At 35.6% G+C, this 20341-nt stretch overlaps 2 long non-coding RNA genes across 3 annotated transcripts; one reads left to right on the top strand and one right to left on the bottom strand.

The window, feature by feature from the left end:
* The first annotated feature begins 9378 nt into the window (after positions 1-9378).
* LOC129418097 (uncharacterized) lies at positions 9379-11050 on the top strand. Of its 2 annotated transcripts, XR_008635980.2 has the most exons (5): positions 9379-9489; positions 10030-10112; positions 10210-10341; positions 10430-10530; positions 10641-11050. It is a non-coding gene; the product is annotated as an uncharacterized lncRNA (long non-coding RNA). The 2 variants fall into 2 exon arrangements; XR_008635979.2 differs by having other exon boundaries at positions 9380-9489; positions 10430-11050.
* On the bottom strand, positions 10527-11991 carry LOC141349704 (uncharacterized). The gene is made up of 2 exons (XR_012357681.1): positions 11462-11991; positions 10527-11282 (listed from the first exon to the last, which is right to left on the bottom strand). It is a non-coding gene; the product is annotated as an uncharacterized lncRNA (long non-coding RNA).
* Positions 11992-20341: the final 8350 nt, after the last annotated feature.

The following is a 20341-nucleotide window of genomic DNA, read 5'->3' as shown; positions in this document are numbered from 1 at the left end:
TGGGAATAATTTCCCCCAGAATCATGCACACTGAAATCATATTTGCTTAAGATGTTTAACAAAGCACTGCAAATTGGAGTGGCGCTCGGAGAAGAAACAAAATGCCTCAGTTTTCTCAGTTCTGCCAGTGTTTGTCAAAGCTGAGAGTGGGTGTCTAAATGCTGAGCTTTCCCCCAGTCACACTGGAGCTAAATTTAAGTGTGTTGAATTTGGATCTCTGTAGCGACAGATCCCTCACCCCTCTGCCAATCACTTTTCCCCGTGGGTGATTCGAGCACAATGTGATATTTTTGTCTCTATAGTTTGCTCTACTCATCTGTAAATGTTTTCAAAAATGTATCAGATTAATGCTGTGATGAATGTGTAAACACTCGACTCAAGGTGATAAGGCACTTCTTTATTTCTGTTATTAATACCTGTTTATCATTTTCGTAGAAAAAACATTTTGTATCAGATGAAATTAATGCAAAACAGTGGTATATGTCAATCATACAGCTGTGTTTTTGTAGTGTGTCTGTCTGAAGATTAAAAAGAATGTCTGACCCACATTGGTTAATCCTCTTTTCAAAGATTATATTTAATTTTGACAAAGCCTTTGAATTATTTGAACCCCCTTGGAATCAGCTGCTAGTTTTATACCCTTTTTATCCATTTAAATAATTTAAAATCCTTTATTTGAAATTCTCAGTGATGATTATATTAATTCTGTTCAACCATCAATATTAAGAAAAATCCTTGAAATTATCCAATTCTCACAGAGATTTTTAAGAAGGGGTTATTCCAGTCTGATCTCACAAGAATTCATACAGATTTTACGAGTTGGCTAATTCGTCTGAATGTATGAAGTGAACCATACAAAAACTACAGAAATATGAACGTAGTGTCTGTGACATCACCCATAAGTTTGTGAAGAAGCCAATATTTGGCGGAGCCTGTCGTCACCATCTTGACCGTGGATCACTGTGCATCACTCACAAATAACCGAAAATGGTCAAAGAGGCGGGATGTGGGTGAAGCTGAAGTGGCTGGTTGCTGAACCACGCCCGCCTAGCTGGACGGTAATGACAGCAGTGGAAGTTCACCCGTCACTCAAGTGGCCACACCCTTAATTATGCAGATCTTTAAGGCTTAATATAATTTAAACAGATGAGTTACAACAAAATCAGCCCCCTTGCAGATGTCATGAAGGCCAAATTAGCTATAAAGACCAAAATCACTTTTGTACCAGGCTGTAAACATATGAAGAGTTTGGTTCCAAAACGCAACAAATCTATTTGGACTAATTTAACGTGTTATTTTAACGTTTTTCCAAGAAAGTGACAAGATGAAATCCACTATTTTTGTTACAAACTTTCACATAGCATCTTTAGGTTTTAATAACATTAAAATTTCAAATTCATAATTAGATTTTCAAAGATTTATTATTAAAAACTGATTCTTTTTTTCACAAAAGCTTTTTTTTCATGCTATAAATGCTATAAACCGGTCAACCTCTAGATGTAAAACGGACTGTTTACATTTTTGCACAAGGTTAAGCATTTTGTTTTTCCGTTTATTTTCACGCTGCCAAAAGACGATCTACCAAATTATTGGAAATGTATAATGTTTTTCCAGAAAGTTATTGATGAACGAGTGTTTTGGTGGCATGTAAGTAAATTTTTTCATCATATGTTTTTTCGGTTTCTATGTTTGGTGTGTAAGATACCAAATCCAATGCTATGTCATATTAATCAGTGTCTTATTGACTAAAACATAGCATCGTTTTGAAATATGTCTGCAGGTCTGAGCAACTTTTTTGGTGGGTTGAAAATATTTTGACTCAGCAGGGTTAGTTATAACGCTGTTATGATATGAAACCCTCTAACGTTAGCGTAATTCTTGCTGTTGCTTTAAATAGGCTACACACGAATGATTGCTGGCTGTCAACAAAATAAATGTGCCTGTCTTATCAAAAATCATGTCAAATTTATTTTTGTTCATATCTTTAATATTGATTGAATAAGGTCACGTCAAAGATTGAAATCATAATGAAATGAATGGCTAAAATCAGACTATGATGCTCATTATCTCAGAATTAGATTTTTGAAACTATTATAGACAGATATATAAACAATATCCACTTCAAGTATATAGACAAAATAGTATTGAAATATTTGCCGTCAAACTTAATTTTTAGCAAGTGTTACAACTAACCCCCTGCCTGTTACAATTAACCCCACCTATGGGGTAAGTTGTAATGTTTGCACTTCTGTCACGTTTGGTGTAATTGTCCAAGAATAGTAAGTACTAGAAACAAACTTCAAATGTTTATTTGTTGCAGAGATGTGTGTGTTTGTGTAAAAAAATAATTAATCAAACTCAAATATTTTTTGAATGATTGAGACAAAACCAAAAAGTGTTGTTGTACACCACTCTCCCATGTTTATTTAGTTAGTGGTATATACATTGATTAAAAGAAACATTAATGACATTAATCAAAACACTTACTTTGTCAAATCAAGGACGCTGTCATTTGCTGCTGTTATCCTTGGGACGTCGTCGCTTTACTTTTTTGACAGCGATCAGCTGTAAAATGTTTTGGTCCTGCTCGTTTTTTTGTCTTCGAGTAAAATAATGGAAAGTTTTTCATAAGATCCCCTGGGGTCAATGTATTAGCATGACAGAAGCTTGATAATTTTTTTGTCTCCCGAGTGCCTCGAATGTAAATTATTCAATTTTAATGGCTAACGTTCTTTCCCGTCACAGAAAAGAACCACAGGTTTATCAATGCCAACTAAAGTATTATTTTGTTTTTGTTTGTTTGTTGATCACGAAGTACAAAGTAGATGAGGAAAACTAGAATTCTGTATGTATTCAAAGTGCTGCCATGCTTCGTGAAGCAAAGTTTATTTTTAACAGTGTAGCTGTTCTCAAATCCTGTTTGCCCATGGTAATATTTTAATGTTGTTTGTTTTATCTCGTTGTAAATGACTGAGGTGTGGGTGGTGGATAAAAAATGCATTTCCTTTGTTGGTTTTAGTGATATCAGCCAAAGGAATAAATACAGCGTGTGGGATTGGTTCCTGTCCAGAATACATTTTAGCTTCATTTGCTGAGCAGTCAGCAGTTTCCTTGAAGTACATTTGCACATTCCAAAGAGCGAAAACTGTTGCTTAAAAGAGCTGAAATACTGTACAATTATCTGTTCACCAACACAGTCTACACTGCATATAACATGAAAGAAATACATTTTTAAAGATGCAAGACATGTCAGATGTGCAAGAGTAAAGGAAAACATCACAGTTTTTCAATATTTTACTATGTTCTTACCTCAACTTAGATTAATTAATACATACCTATCTTTTTTTCTACCTTTTTTTAATCTTTGTACAGTGCGTCGTGAATGTGTTAGCATTTAGCCTAGCCCCATTCATTCCTTAGGATCCAAACAGAGATGAATTTAGAAGCCATTAAGCACTTCCATGTTTTCCCTATTTAAAGACTGTTACATGAGTAATTACACAAGAACAAAATAAAGACTAAATGAGAACTATATTGTATTGTGGAAGAGCACTTAGTTTGCAGCACTTCGACCTCGGTGCGCAGTAACATTATCAGTCCTGACTCCTCCCCCTCTCGCTCAAACTTCTGTCAATGTCACTGCACCCAAGGTCGAAGTGCTGCAAATTGAGTGCTCTTCCGCCATAAAATATAGTTAAAAATGTGTTTTATTATGTGCCACCATACTTACTCGCGTAATGACTCATGTAACAGTCTTTAACTCATTCACCGCCAGCCTTTTTGAGAAAAGTTGCCCACCTGCATTTTTGTGATTTTAACAAAAGTTTCACAAAATTCCTTGCAGAAAAAAAATGTCTTCTATAAATATATAAACATACAAATTATATCAAATTAAAGAACACACCCTCTGCTTTCAAACAAACAAACAAACAAACAAAATAGGGAAAAAACATTTCATTATATATTTACTTTTTCCACTTAATTTAACCACTGAAATATGGATATTTCTCTTCAAAAATACAACATTTTGAGCAAAAAGCTTAAAAAATTGCGTTTTTGTAAAGGAATTTATGTTAGAGATCAGACTCAGAATGACTATCAAACATAAAGGCAGTTAAAATAAATCATTAAATCTTTTTAACTTCCGTGTTTGATAAATTCGGTTTGGCATCTAGTGGATAAACGCGGTATTACACTTTCACTTTGAAATTCGTCCAGAAAGGCATATTTATTAGTTAAATATTAACTCATAATTGACGAGATAACTCGTCAATGACGGTGAATGAGTTAAATAGAGAAAGCAAGGAAGTGTTTGGTGGCTTCTAAATTCATCTCTGTTTGGATCCTAAGGAATGAATGGGGCTAGGCTAAATGCTAACACATTCACAACGTGCTGTACAAAGATTAAGTGCATGCATTGAAAAAAGATAAAATTTTTACAATACGTGGTTTCCAGACCTTTAACCATTGTGATGATGATCTCTGACACAGATGCACACCTTTCATTAAACTGAGCTGATATGCTAAATACATGCTCATGGATCATAATCATTATAATCATGGTGATGTCCAAGCAGATAAGTTATTTAATTAATCAGTAGAGCTCTAGTAATAATAGTACTGTCTCCATTCTGGTGAAGAGGTGAAGGTTTTTAAGATTGTATTAACTAAGGCAAGTCCTTACCATTTAGAAACCCAAAATAACAATATTAAGATTATGACAACCTTTCAATCCTGGAATAATCCCTTCACCAGACCCATGACTGAACCTCAATAAAAACACTGTAAGTAAAAAAAAATAACACTAGTGATGTAATAAAGCATTTTTTATTTATTTTCTACTTACAAAATAGCTTTCTCAAACATCACCTAGCTGGAGGACAAAGGCCTGTCTTATCTTTTATAAGCTATGGGGGGTCTCAGACTGATGCTTCAACTGCAAGCTAGTTCTCCCGTCTTTATAAAAAACAGCAAGAGGTTGAGTGTTAGATAAGTGCAGCTCTATAGCTTACAGAAAAGCCCCTAAAAAAACACTTAAAAGCTGGCAGGGCAGATGAGACATAGAGAAGCTGAGCATGTAAGAAACTTTGAGAGATTCTATAAACTTTTAAAAACTCAAAGACCAGTCAAACTTTGAGCGCTCAATCTTTCTCCTTTTGATAGAAAGCACACAGAGAAAGAAATAAAAAATATATATGGATGGTCCTCAAAGCACGAGTCAGGTTTTAAAGTCCAGGTCGAGTCTGACCTCAGGGACACCTCTGAGCTTTAAATGCTCAGCGAGAACCGCAATGAGCAGTGGACAGGAGCTAGTTTGGAACAGCGGGAACCTCGACTGTAAATTCACCTAGACTCCGAGCAACAGCAGGATGGGATAATCCCATGAATGAGAATAGAAAGATTTCAAATATAAGTCTATTTCTGTCTGGAGAATCGCATTACTGTATCTCTCTAGTGGAAGCGGCCGAAAATGTACTTGGCAGATGGACTCAAATTCAACTGATTTTAACATCAGGTTGCCAAAGTGTATCCTGCTTTTCTACATAATGCCAGACGTCCTATAGATTGAACCCAGCTGATGTATGTGGTTTGCAATAAGGGAACATATGGGGGTAGAAAACTTTGGCATGTGCACATATGCCCATCAAGTGACCTGAAGCGGTATTTTTTGCTAAAAATCAACCAAGAAATGTTCATTACAGTAATTCATTATACATTCATAGTAGCAATTCATAAGTTAAAAGGTGGGCAGGAACAGAGAAGTGGGACGCTACCCAGAAGGCCAGTGTAATCCCCAAACAACTGATACCATCCAGCTCCATCTGCTTCTGCACCACAGACTCCTCAAGTGAGGTCACAGTGATTTGCCCATCTGTACATAGATAGGAGAAATATGCATAATACTCTTTCTTCTTGGTGTTATTTGAAATACACTGTTGTAGGAAATAAAATGAATTTTAAACGAGTGGTGCTATAGGGGTTGCTATGCAGTTGCTAAGCCATTCTGAGTGTTTTTATCCCATGACATACAGTTGATCAATTATGACTTGTGTCCCTATTTTACCTATCTTGGAACATTTTTAGATTTTGTCAGATATCGTTGAGCACACTTCTTCTTAGGAAGCCAGATTTAAAGGTGCAGTGTGTAAATTTTAGTGGAGAAGTGCTGGTGAATTGCAACCAACAGCTCGAGTCCACTGCTTACTCCTCATTTTTTTAATCACATAGAGAAGCTACGGTAGCTTAGTAGCTTAGAGACAACTTAGTAAAAAAAAATTGTCCATTAAGGGCTTCTGTAGAAACATGGCGACACAAAATGGCGACTTCCATGTAAGGGGACCCTCTTTGTATGTCGATAAAAACGTCTCATTCTAAGGAAATAAACACATAACGGTTCATTATGAAAGGTCTTTATAAACCCCTGATAATATAGCTTTGTATATTATTTTGCATTTCTGTCAAAAGATCCTTCTAAAAATTACACACTGCACCTTTAAAGTATTTTGTTTATATTTCTAACTAAAAAAGGAGCAAGGCTAGCATCACTTATTAATAAGATTAATTTGTCTTTCAGATGTGATGTGAGTCCTGAGGCAGGTGACTACCGGGAGGCAGGTAGTCATCTAGTCATTTTGACATTTGAAAAAATGTATTTGATACCAAGGCATTTGGAGTCAAGCCTAAACATGTCTTTAGCTGAATTTGGCTACAAGTGCACCGTGTTCACATCTGCCAGGACTGTGAAAGGATGCTGTGTTCTAACTAAGTGTTAATTTACTCCTCCTCCAAAGGGATTAAATGTGAGTCTGGTTATGTATTTATTTGCCTACACATAGAAGTAAAAGTAATGGTTCCTAAAATGGGCTTTGTCAGGTACCTTATGCTCATTTTGGCACTGTTCTGCACAAAAAGTTGTTTATGCAGTAGGGTAAAATGTTTGTAGATACTATTAAAGATTAGAAAGAAAAAGATATTTGATGAACTTTTGACCAAAACGTTTTTTTTTTGGAGAACCAAAAATGGTTCTTTTATTGTATCATTGCAAAGACCATTGTTTCTATCATTTCTGTCAGAAGTGCTCGTTGCATCAACAATAATTTATCATGCCATGATCACACTTTTTACATGCGGTCCATTTTAATATTTCTCTTAGTTACTACTTCATCTGATGAGAGTACAAACAAATAGCTCACGACACTTTTATGTAAAAATGATGGCTCAATCTGGTGTTTTTCTCATAAAGATCTGTGTGCAAGTTTAAGAAAAGGACATCATCTCCCTGGCAATCTTCTGGTATTGTAGATCGGTGCTGCAGATGGTGGTAATGGCCATTGCTTGATTCAGCTCAACATGAGGAGGAAACACCTGCTGGTTATGTGATGTGGTGAGGGAGGTTTCAGATAGAGCGAGTGGCAGAACAGACTTTAATTAAACGCTTATCTCACAACTGAAGGAAGTCCTCTCTACATCTGAAGGAAGAAAATGTCTTCTTATAACAAATGTGTCTCATATACACTATATACAAACCGGGCACTCGTCCAATTGCAGGAATAGGTTCACAGGTTTGCTATATGTAACTGTTTATGATTTTACCGAGTGGTACATTAGATATTTTTATTAAAGTCCTCAAGCATTTTCATTCTGTGATGGGGCTGTTGATGCTTTGGGAATTTATGAAAATAAGGCATGAATAATGTTACTGCATGTTGATAAAGCACAAAAGGTACAAAAAATAATACTTTATACTATGACCTTGTACTTAGATAAAAAAACATTTATACAATGTAACATTTGTGTATATGTGACTCTGGATCGCAAAACCAGTCATAAGTAGAATGAGTATTTTTTTGTAGCAATTTGTATACAATACATTGTAGGCTATGGGTCAAAATTAACTAATAAAAAAATGAATTAATTAAATAAATTTTTTATGTCAAAGATCATTAGGATAAAGTAAAGATCATGTTCCATGAAGAAATTTTGAACTTTTCTTACATTAAATATATCAAAACACTATTTATCATTAGTAAAATGTGTTGCTAATGACTTCGTTTGGACAACATTGAAGGCGAGTTTCTCAATATTTCGATTTTTAGCACCCAAATTGCAGATTTTCAAATAGTTGTACCATAAATTAAAGGAGCGGTGAATCAAATAATCAATTTTATCTTGATAAATTGTTATATAAGAGGTCATCATACTTAAATGAATATCCTGCAAGTTTCAGAACTGAAAACGTCCGTGTTACTGACACTCGTACAGCCGAGTGAGGGATTCTGAGAAATATGATGTCAGAGTAGAATTGAAGCACCGCCCCAAACCCAAATACAACAACCACTTTTGTAGCCCCACCCACAGCTTTGCGTGACACACATGGGGGCCAGGGGCAAAGGAAACCATGCAGTGTCTCAACAATCAGTAAACATGTCTTTAAAGATTACCAAATGTAACCAAAATTACTTTTAAATACATTTTTCCTGAGGGACTTTTATTTTGACGCGGTGATCTGTTATGATAGAGTAACCACGGAAACAGAGTCTTCGGTTGTGGAATACCCGCGTAGGAACAACACAGAAGCTGTATACCTTAATTCGGAGGTTCGGAACATAACATTAGGAATGCGTGGTTAAAGTTTGTTTTTTGAAGAAGTTCCAGCTCGCGTAGGGAGTGTTTGTTTACTTTGTGTACCGCGGATTCATTCAAAGAAGCCAAAAGTCGATGCTGGATTTGCAGAGAGACTGTGATTAAAAGGACCACTAATATTAGATCTGACAAAAATGACACAGCAGTATACACCGTAAGTAAAACATGTAACTTTATTTAAGTTACTGCGTTTCACTATTGCTTTGTAAGAGATGCCCTGTTGTAACATCCGTGTCTAAACACATATGTTTGACTCTTTTAATTTACTAAAAACATTAAAGAGCACCTATTATGAGATACACGTTTTTAAACATCCTTTTGTGTGTAAGTGTGTATTAGTACATGCTAACGATATTCAAAAAGTACATACCTCAAAGAAAACGATGACGCGAGTTATCGTCTCTAACGTTCGAGGACTACAAAAAACACTCGGATTGTAGGCAACAGTTTACTTCCTGGGATTGGTGACGTAGATAAGACCAACATTATCATAGTTCAGCCCTCTCTGCTTGGCTTGGGTACGCCCTCAAAGACGGGGGTGGAGAGCGCTGAGTCAGAAGAGAGCTAAAATGGCGGAGGTTGGGAGTCCCTGCTTTGACCCTGTTTGCAAACTCTTGTTTCATTGTTTAAGCGATTAAATCTCTCAAGTAGACGCTGTCTCTTTAGATGCAAGGGCAAAATAGCACTTTATGGACTAACACAGAGGACATCATGTTTAATACGGTTCCGGAAAAATCCAGTCAGAAGTTGTTCACGGAGTTTTCACAATACTGCTTCTCATGAACCAAAGCTGCGCGACGTCTCCTCCTGAAAGTTGGATTACCGTGCACTTCTGGATCACAGGCTGTAAGTATTCATGTTTATTATTTGCCTTTACTGTAAGTTACGTTACCTGTAACCGGAGCTTAACATTATGTGCTTGTAGAGCTCAGATATATATCTATGTGTAGAGCTAAGCTTGCAAGCTAATTGTTTTGTGTTGTAAAAATGTATTTCATAAACAACGTACCATATTTACACACGTGTGTGTTGAATTATGCAGACTATCGTTTTTATCGATGTTTATTTAGACGTGTTTACAAACTTGCTAAGCTGTTCCAGCTAAACTGTTACCGGTAAAGTTTGTTCTCATGATCAAACTCAAGAAACTCGAAGTACAGATGATTTGTTTAACGTGATATGTATTTTACTGTTGTTTTTACTTTAAGCTTTCTTAGATTTTGAAACGAAGTAAACACGTAATGTGTGTTGCTAATGTTGGGCCATGTAACATGTAATACATTAACGTTTTAATGAATAGTCTAACGATTTATAATCGTTGTACTCTATTGTTATAATATGTCTTTTTGACTGAATACATGTTTGTTTTATTTGTCTATATCCTAGATTCGCAGCTGGACACATCCTTCTACACTGTATGCAAACATGCAACATCATTACACACAGTACAAGGCATATGAGGAGCAAAGGTGTGTAACACATATGATGTATTTAGCTAGTGAAACCACTACCAGTCTTAAATGTATAACTGATGATGACAAAGTTTTTTTCTCTGCATAATCATAGGAACCCAGGCAGTAGCATCGTTTCACAATGTTTCAATCACCATCATCAGTGGATGCCTTTGCCGTCCGTAGCCTGAGATTTCAGATTTGCAGCAAAAAATGTGACTTTCCCATTTATTGGAATGCTGTGCAGGTATTTAGGTATTTTAGTAACTGTGTTAAATAAAGTAAAGTAGTATTTACTTTTAGAATAAATGAATTGCATATTTATATTTTTACAGGTTGTACCTTGCAGCCATCCATTACAATGTCACCAAGCCATAACAAAAGCAGGAGAGGGAAAGTACAAGGCTATGTTCCCAAAACACACAAGTGACATACTGTAAGCAGTAATGTTTTATTTCAAATACATTCATAATTAAAAACTTAATGTATGAAGCAGGGAAATAAATTATCAAAACAAAAGATTTATTGACTGCAATATTTGTACAGTTATGTGGATGATGTGATCAGGCTTGTGTTTGATGAGGTATTTGAAGATAAGCTGAAGGAAACCCCGATTCCAATGGACCTGGCATCACAGTTTGAGAGACCTTCAAAGGAGGACGTGACTGCATGCCATCTTCAGTGCAGGGGTCGTTGGAAGCCAACATTCCGATCAGGAAGCTCCAAGCATATCTGGAGAACAACACACGACAGGATGATAACCCTAAAGTGTCGTCTTAGATAGCACCAGCTGACAAAGCTTTGATATGCCATTTATCTGAATAGATAGCTGTAAGAAGTGAATTGAACAATTTTTTGAAAGAAGAGCACAATATGGTTACTAAAGTATGTTTATTTGTATATTGTTTAACAGTTAAATATATATTTGTAATAAATAAACTTTTGACTGACTACTATATTTTCTTTAAAGTTACATCTTTTGTTCTTTTGGGTACTTTGTTACTATAATAATACTTTAGTGTTATTGGTTTAAAAATGTAATAAAACTTACTCTAGTCCTGCGCCTCAAAGGCTTATAGTCGGTACAATAAATGTTCTGTGTGTAGGGATTTAGACAATTTGTGCAAAACCTGGATGATGAATCACGCAGGTAAGAGGCCCTGGAACCTGTTGCATTCTCCTTAAAACCTAATAAGTAAAAACATAGCACAGTAAAATAGTATGTAAGCAGTATTTTATAATGAAGTTTACTATAGTAAAATAATGTAGAAATTACCAAGTGAAATCGTTTTATAATCATTTCAACAAATACTTTCTATGTGCTACATTTGGTGTTTCCATATAGTTATGTAGTACGTTATAATTACCTTTTGGATGTCTTTGCAACACATTTTCGTCTTCGTTTAGCATTCTGGCAGAGCTAAGGACACCTAAAAAAGTTAAATCCAATCGCATTCATTGACGGAGATCGTTTATATCGTAACGGCCTTCTGAACTCTCTGGATCGAGCTCGAAGTGGTAAGGCAGTACAGACACCATCGTTTATAGAGAAATATAACGCTTGTTTACGTTGCCTCTGAGGCTGTGACTCTCTCAGTCAGAACCGGTGTGTCAACCCACACGTAGTCAGGGGCGTAACCTTTCAAACACACGACGAACCCAGCTGACCAATAACAGTTGAGTAGTCATCTGACCAATCCGATTACACTAGACATTTTGGGAGGCGGAGACAGGAACTAAACCGAGCGTTTTTCAGACAGTGGGAAATCGGTGAGGTATGTAAGCAATTTATAAGACTCACAATGCATTAGTTCAAGTTTTAATAACATGTATGTACTATGGGATACTGCATGTACGTGCTAACGTGCCAATTTATTAGCATAATTGGTGCTCTTTAAACGATTAATAAAGCTGCACCACTTAACAATACGACTGTAATATAACGATAGAAATATAAAAATTTAGTGATAAGAACTTATCAGCTGCAATTTAGATTCTGATGCGCGCTTACTGTGTTGTATACGTTAATTTAGTCACGTTGAGTTTAAAGTTTTGTTTCTACTTTTCTATACGTATTGTCATTTATGTGTATCATCTTTAGCACCCAGAATCTTTTGTGGCTCAAACATATATGTGTTTGGCTGCTATTTTTACACATTAATGTTTTTAAAACATTTCCCCACATGTAATAACGGGGAATGAAGCTGTCCAATCATAGCAGTGGGCGTTTACGTCCAGGTCTTCAATGTATAAAAAAATAAAATCAACAAATTAATGGCACCTTTAATTTAAAGCTTATTTATTCAGCTTTCTAATGATGTATACATTTCCTTAATTGACCCTTATGACTGGATTTGTGGTCCAGGATACTTTGTGGTAAAGTATCTAGTACATCTAGTTATGCCCTGACCCATCCTAAATCCACCCCTAGCCCTAAATCTATCCTGAACCGCACGCTTGTACACAATGGGGTGGTTTCCTGGACAGAGATTAGCTTAAGCCAGGACTAGGCCTTAGTTTAATTAGGAAATATAACTAGTTTTAACAAACATTCCTGACTAAAAACATTACTTGTGTCCATTTTTGAAGCAAAACAAAGGGCACTGATGTATTTTAAGATATGTGACTTGTTTACATTTCTCTATAGATCAGATCATCTAAAATGGATACTGAAATTACTGTAAACAAAGATATACACAGGCTTACATACAAAGTCACACTGAATAAGGCATCATTTATTTTCAAGGCCAGACGGAGCAAAAGAGGCAAGACAGGGCTGCAGGTTATCCTACAAACCTACAACCCCTGATCTATAATCCCTGTGTACATGCAGCAGTGATGTACAACCTCAGGAAAACATATTCACCCAGCCTGCCCTTAGCAAAGTCACCCTGATCTACCAAACCATTCTCAAACCTTCACCTGCTGCCACACAAAAACGCTGATCTGAGATCATGTTTATGTTTTGCTTTGTATAAACCCGGCACTGCTTCTGCATGAGTGCAATGTCAATGCAGAGCTGAGGAACAGAATATCTCAGCCAGCAACTTACTACCCAACATAGCCATCAATCAACCCCAAATCAATCACCTTCGCTGTCTCCCACAGGAGCGAAAGTTACCCCGGCCCTAATGGAGGTCAGCGGACTGGAAGCTCAGGCTCGGAGATAATCAGTAGCGGAGCAGCAAAGTTCCCTAGTCCGGTCACGGACACGCTCCCGGGGTGACTACACCAGTCAGATAATCGCATAGTGCATGCTGTACTTTAATAATTTTGCAACGCCCATAAAATAGGGTGACATTTTATTTTCTGTTTTTACATGTTTCATTAAATATAAAAGAGAAATATTGGGTATGTCAACATTCTTGTCCCTTTGATTATAAATAGCCAATGAGCTTTAGTTTATGTGACAGACATCAACCGTGATTTGCTGCATGCTAATGATAACCAGTAGCAAGTGGTAGCCTACTAAAAGGTGAAAACTTCTTATAGTAAACAATATTTTATTGAATAAAATATGGATACACCATCACAAACTCATGGCAATCTTAATAAATATTAAAAATAAAAAGATACGGTAAACATTTACTTACGGAAAGTTAAAGAATTTTTTTTATTAATATTTATTTCATTTGCATGCCATGTAACCGTTACACAACACAATGTTTTAGAAAACAAAGAACTGATGCGAAATGGGCAGATATGTACGGAAATACAAGAAAATTACCAGATGAAGCTAACAGGTGATACAATAACTAATATACAACAAATGAAAAATAACTGTTTTTGAATTTAAACATGCAAAACATGGTATTAAATTATTGAAACAGTTACTTGAAATCTAAGGGGGAACTTAAAGTAACAATGCGTAAAAAAAAAAAAACCTAGATGAATAAATGAAGAGGTTGGTTCCAAAACGCAATAAATCCATTTTGACTATTTTTGTTAAAGGATTAGTCCATTTTCTTAAAAAAAATCCAGATAATTTACTTACCACCATGTCATCCAAAATGTTGATGTCTTTCTTTGTTCAGTCGAGAATAAATAGTTTTTTTGAGGAAAACATTCCAGGATTTTTCTCATTTTTAATGGACTTTAATGGACCCCAACACTTAACAGTTTTAATGCAGTTTCAAATTGCAGTTTCAAAGGACTCTAAACGATCCCAAACGAGGCACAAGGGTCCCCTCCAGCGAAACGATCTTCATTTTTGGCAAGAAAAATAAAAAAATATGCACTTTTAAACCACAACTTCTCATTTATCTCCGGTCCTGTGACGCGCCTCACGTAATTGCGTAAAGGTAACGTGTTACATATATGAAACGCACATTTGAGGACAATTTTAAACAATAAACTGACACAAAGACATTATTTAGTATCATTAGTAGAGTAGTTTCGATACGTCATCACGTCAAGATTACGTGAGCTCGTGCTAGCTCGTCACACAGCCTGAGGAAGAGAAGTTGTTGTGGTTTAAAAGTGCATATTTTTTATTTTTCTTGCCAAAAATGACAATTGATTCGCTAGATAAGACCCTTATGCCTCGTTTGGGATCGTTTAGAGTCCTTTGAAACTGCCATTTTAAACTGCATTAAAACTGTTAAGTGGTGGGGTCCATTAAAGTCCATTAAAATGAGAAAAAATCCTGGAATGTTTTCCTCAAAAAACATAATTTCCTCTCGACTGATCAAAGAAAGACATCAACATTTTGGATGACATGGTGGTGAGTTAATTATCTGGATTTTTATTTTAAGAAAATTGACTATTCCTTTAAAAACGTGTTTTCTATACCAAAACAGATTTAGACGAAAGATGAAAACCACTATTTTCTGTTACAAACTTTCACATAGCATCTTTAGGTTATAATAACATTAAAAATTCAAACCCATAACATCTTTGCCATGTTATATTTATTTAGTTGACTAGTGGTATACGCTGATTAAAAATAAACATTAATGGCATTAATCAAAACACTTACTTTGTCATATTAAGAATTATTGGTATTGGATTTTGCATAAAATTAAGAATTGACCTTTTAATGCTAACCTGATACAATACTGATTTTGGTGGAAACTAATGTTTTTTAAAAATTGTATTTTACTGCGTTTCGGAACCAAACTCTTCAAATATAAATGTAAAAATTTGTACAAATCTCATTTGTACATTCTAAAACCATTTGCATTTACCAAAATGACTTTGGATGTTAGTGGTGGAGTTTCATTCTTGTCTTTTATTCAGATAATCATACGTTTTTGTACGATTCCTATTGTACAAATTCATACAAAATCACAATTAGATCAGGTTTGACACACCCATACTGTAAGTGGAATGTGAGTCACTATTGTTGGTATGTTGCCCGTAGGAGAAAATAGCAATGTTTTGTGCTTTTAAGTGCAACTGTGGCACCTTTTAGAGGTGCACTTGCAAATAGATGGCTTCAAAGCCAACAGACATGCACTAAAAGCCAAAGGACTCTAATTTTGATCTCGATGGCTAAAACAATTAATCAAAACAATAGGACACGGCTATTATACAGAGTGATTTTCAGAAAATTCTCAATGGATCAGATTTTCAAGCACATGTGATAATGTGTATCAGGTTTATGACTCCCCTTCCCCCCACACACTCACATGTAATGGATTACCAATAGAGCAATCTGTACAATGACAGGATAAATTCCTCAGATGCCATTGATGGTGGGGTTTTATTTTAACAGGCATCCACAATTGCATCTCTGCTTTTAATGCCCCTGTAAATCAAACCCTTTAAATCTGCCCTGCAGGCAGGATAAAGCGTCTGAACCAGGAGTCACAGTCATAGTAAAACATTCTCATAATGTCATGTGCCAAAACTTATTCCCAAGCAGCATAATTACCTATTTTTTTTCCTGTAGTGCCTGGCCTGTATTTTAATGAGAAATGCCAGGAAAGCAGATTACCAGGCTGATCATTAGCATCCCCTAATTACCAACTTACACATACATTTAATAAACAAATATGACAACCAATGGTCTCACCTACCCGTCTGTTTTTCAATGCTAATGCAAGGAAAGCAGAGACTGAATATTTGCCTGGTAGGGGGTAAACTGAATCATCTTCAAAGCAAAAGTCTGGCTTCCTTCCTTTAGCGGTGCTGTGAGACGGCTTTTAATTCCTGAGGTTGAGTTTTTATATACACTGTACCAGAATTTGATCAAAAGCTGTCTGCATGGTCACCTTAATGTAGTTTTCTCTATAAAATCTTAAAATCATTTGCAACTTGAAATTCTGCCAGTGAATGACAACCTGTTTCTGGCTTACAGAGATTTACAAGGACACCTTCTGTTCATTCTGGGCTTATGTCCGTTTCCAAGCATTTTATTGCTTAACTGAGAATCATGTCACGCAGATCTGATCCATTTTGTGTAGGAGAGTCAGATCTGAGTCTACAATGAAATCAAAACCATTAATCAAAGCGGCTTCTCAGTCTCTCAAGGTTGATCGTGCTTTGAAATGAAGTCACATGCGGAAAAAAAGAAACGTTATCTTTGGTTGGGTTTATTATCTTGGAAAATTACATATGGGGAGGAAAGAATAATTCAATTGCAAATGTAGTAGATAATTACAGGTCAAAGATCGTGGGCGATTCTAGCGAATGTAGCTGATCGATATTGTTTACTTATTTAATGTAAAAGATTTAACTTAACACAACAAACAATACATCATTACAAAAGGTTAAGGCTCCAGCATTTGTATTTGAGGTTTATTTTATTTATAAAATCTTATAGTGACAGTAATGTTTTGATTTGTGTCACAAGTTATGAAAAGGAAAATCGGAGTTCATACATTTAAAATGAAATATGACCCTCAGTCGCATTCATTTAGAAAAATCTAATGCCTGGTCGTCATGAAAGCACTTCACAAAACAATATCCCTCTGGGCTTTTGCTTCAAAGACGTGCATGTTTGGAGAAATATTGATTGATTTTATGTTTACTTCAAATTTCCAAAGAGTGGAGTAATATTTATTACATTTTAGTCCAAACACGGCAATATTAGCCACTGATGTTGTTTTACTGACATTTCAAATAGTCTGTTCATTCATACTTGAAGCCTGAGGGCGCCCTTGTGCAGAGACAGTCCAGATTTGACACACCAACGAAGGGTTGGGTCTGTAATCGTTTCTCAATGTCAAGGAAGGATCCTCGGAAACCATGTCATCGACGTCCGTTGAAGGACAATGTCGAGGATCCTCATAATTTTAACCAAGGACTGAGTCCTTCGTTTGAGAAATATCCCATATACAGGAAAGGATGCATATGTGTATCCTTCACGTGCTGAAATCACCCACAATCCTATGCGCGCAGCACCGAAAGCACATCTTTCATTGACGCAATGATGCAATGACGTGCACATGCAATGACGTGTTCTCCGAATGCTTAAGAGGAGCCTCGCCTAGCCTCTGAAGGAAGTGACTTGTAAGGACTAGTCCTGCCAAGGAAGTATTCTTGACATTGAGAAACGACCCTTGTCATCATCCACCCATATTAGGGCATTATTGCTAAAACATGCACATAAAAAAGTTTTGACAGATAAAACAAGACGACAGTAAACTCAATTGGGATTATATAAGGTGTGTTCTTCCAGTCATGTCAGGAATTTTAAAACCATGTTTTTGCTACAAACTCACTTTATAACAGAAATTGAGTGTTTTAAATAACCATATGCGAGCTGATGTGGCTTTGGATTGTAAAATGAAACTATAATATAATGTTGTATTGTATTCTACAGTGCTAAAGGCTATGTTTATAAAGGTTACATTATAATAAATATACCACTATTTGTTTTGTTTTGATGTTGTGCTAAACTAAGCTAAGCTAAGCTAATGTGCACCTGCGTCGTGTTATAAATATGAAAAATCAGAATGAGTGATTCTTAATCAGAGGGTATTTAAGACTCCTCAAGACTTAAAACCATATAGTTGTAACAAGATTTTTGATATACTCTTCAAATTAGAGAGCTTATCTAGAAACAACCTAATTTGAGAAATGGCATTTCAACATATGAGTCACCATTGGTGCGACAAATTTGAATGGTAGTACCTGTAAAAGTAAAGTCATGCTTCTATCAGGAAACCTAAATGCAGGATGAGAAGAAACTGCATTGGGATAAACTCTTTCGGAAAAACTTTGTAGATGGTTGGAGCTGTTATCCACAAGTTAACAACTGTTTCAGACGTCTGTGTTTCAGAAGATTGATCTTGACAGTGTCTTTGTGTGTGAGCTACCCTTGAGAAAAACACTTTCTTCTTGTAAGTATTTGATTTATGTGGCACTTTTTGGCAATGGCATTTGGAAGTCTATACAGAAACAAATCTCTTTGCTTACCAACAAACACTCTGTGAATTACAAATGTAGGTAACTCAGAATACTGTACGTGTTTTTATGATTCCTCTAAATTGTATTATATAATATATAAGAATTATTATAATAATAGTAAAATGATTGATCAGGCTGCATATATGGTCAAAAAAAAAAAATATATATAATATATGAAGAGTTTGGTTCCAAAACGCGATAAACGCCATTTTTGAAAAAAATGAGTTACTGCCAAAATCAGTATTATATCAGGTAAGTAGTTAAAAGTAAATTCTTAATTTTACGCAAAATCCAATATCCGCCGTGTTATTCTGTCATCTTTTCTCTCTTTTTTCCCAAAATGCGACAAACGCCACTCCCCCTGTTTTACAGAACACAACAAATCCATTCCTGATATTACAGCCCACCAGTCACGCAATGTAAACAAACAATGGCGAACGCGCTGAGTACACGGAGTCCTGGTTTTCCTCATCTACTTTGTACTACGTGATCAACAAACAAAACAAAATAATACTTTAATTGCATTGATAAACCTGTGATGGTTTTCTGTGATGGGAAAGAAACGTAAGCCATCAGCATCTAACAATTTCCCTGAGAGGCACTCGGGAGACGGGTGCTTGTTCTCCCGACAGCAAGCTTCTCATGCTAACACATTGACCCCAGAGGATCTTATGAAAAACTTTCCATAATTTTACTCAAAGTCAACGAAAATCGAGCAGGACAAAAAACATTTTACAGCTGATCGCTGTGAAAGACGTTAAGCGAAGACGTCAAGTAACCGCAATGACAGGGTTCTTAATATGACAAAGTAAGTGTTTTGATTAATAACATTAATGTTTATATTTTTAATTAGTGTGTACAACTAGTCAACTAAATGAATATAACATGGCAAAGATGAATGCACATTTATATAGGCTATTGATTCAATAGATTTATAGCATTTTGAATAAAAACTTGTCATGGATTTATTGCATTTTGTGGAAAAAATAATCCGTTTTTATAATAAATCTTTGAAAATCAACTTATGGATTTGAATTTTTTATGTTTTTATAACCTAAAGATGCTATGTGAAAGTTTGTAACAGAAAATAGTTGTTTTCATCTTGTCACTTTCTTGGTATAGAAAACACGTTTTTACCAAAATTTGTCAAAATGGATTTATTGCGTTTTGGAACCAAACTCTTCATATATATGAGCATTTTGATCAGGGTCTTATGTTTAGATTCGCTAATTTCACTTTAATAGCAATCCAAAGGTTATTTGTCAGTGATTGAAATGCCTTACTTTCACAAATGTCACTTCATTGGATTTAGCAATTTCTTTTACTGCAAAAATCTCCACTTCTCAAAATCCACGTCTTTGGACAAGACATAGTAAACAGTTACAAAATCACTAAAGATGCACTTAGAAACTTTGCAAATAATGAAAGTAATGTAAAAATGAAGAAACAAATCCAACCAAAAGAGGGGGCTGTGACGCATGTGACCACCACAGTCGGATTCAGGTCCAAGTACTTACATGGGACACAAATTTAAATGTGATCCATGGTCGTTTTGCACTCCATCAATTATCCAATTAATCTTTTGTGCACTTTGAGGACTTTGGTGAAAAATTCAACATGGCGTTGGGATTCTGCCAACAAAATTTTAAATGTTTGCCGAGAGCATTCGGTTAATATTGTTATCTCATTTTTGAGGTGGCATTTAACTACTGAGCTCACATATTTTTAAATATCATTTTTGTATGAAAACAGTTCTTTTGAGATTGTGAAATTGAGTTAAAAGAAATTAAATCCAAAAAAGTTTTTTTTCTTTGTCAGCTCCTACTAAGGCTTTTAAGCTTCACAAATGATGAAAGGCAAGGATTCATATCTTTTGAAATCATAGCTTTGTG

This window comes from Misgurnus anguillicaudatus, chromosome 15 (assembly GCF_027580225.2).
Source record: "Misgurnus anguillicaudatus chromosome 15, ASM2758022v2, whole genome shotgun sequence".
In the NCBI taxonomy this organism is placed as follows: domain Eukaryota; kingdom Metazoa; phylum Chordata; class Actinopteri; order Cypriniformes; family Cobitidae; genus Misgurnus; species Misgurnus anguillicaudatus.
This window is presented reverse-complemented; position numbering and strand designations above follow the sequence as displayed.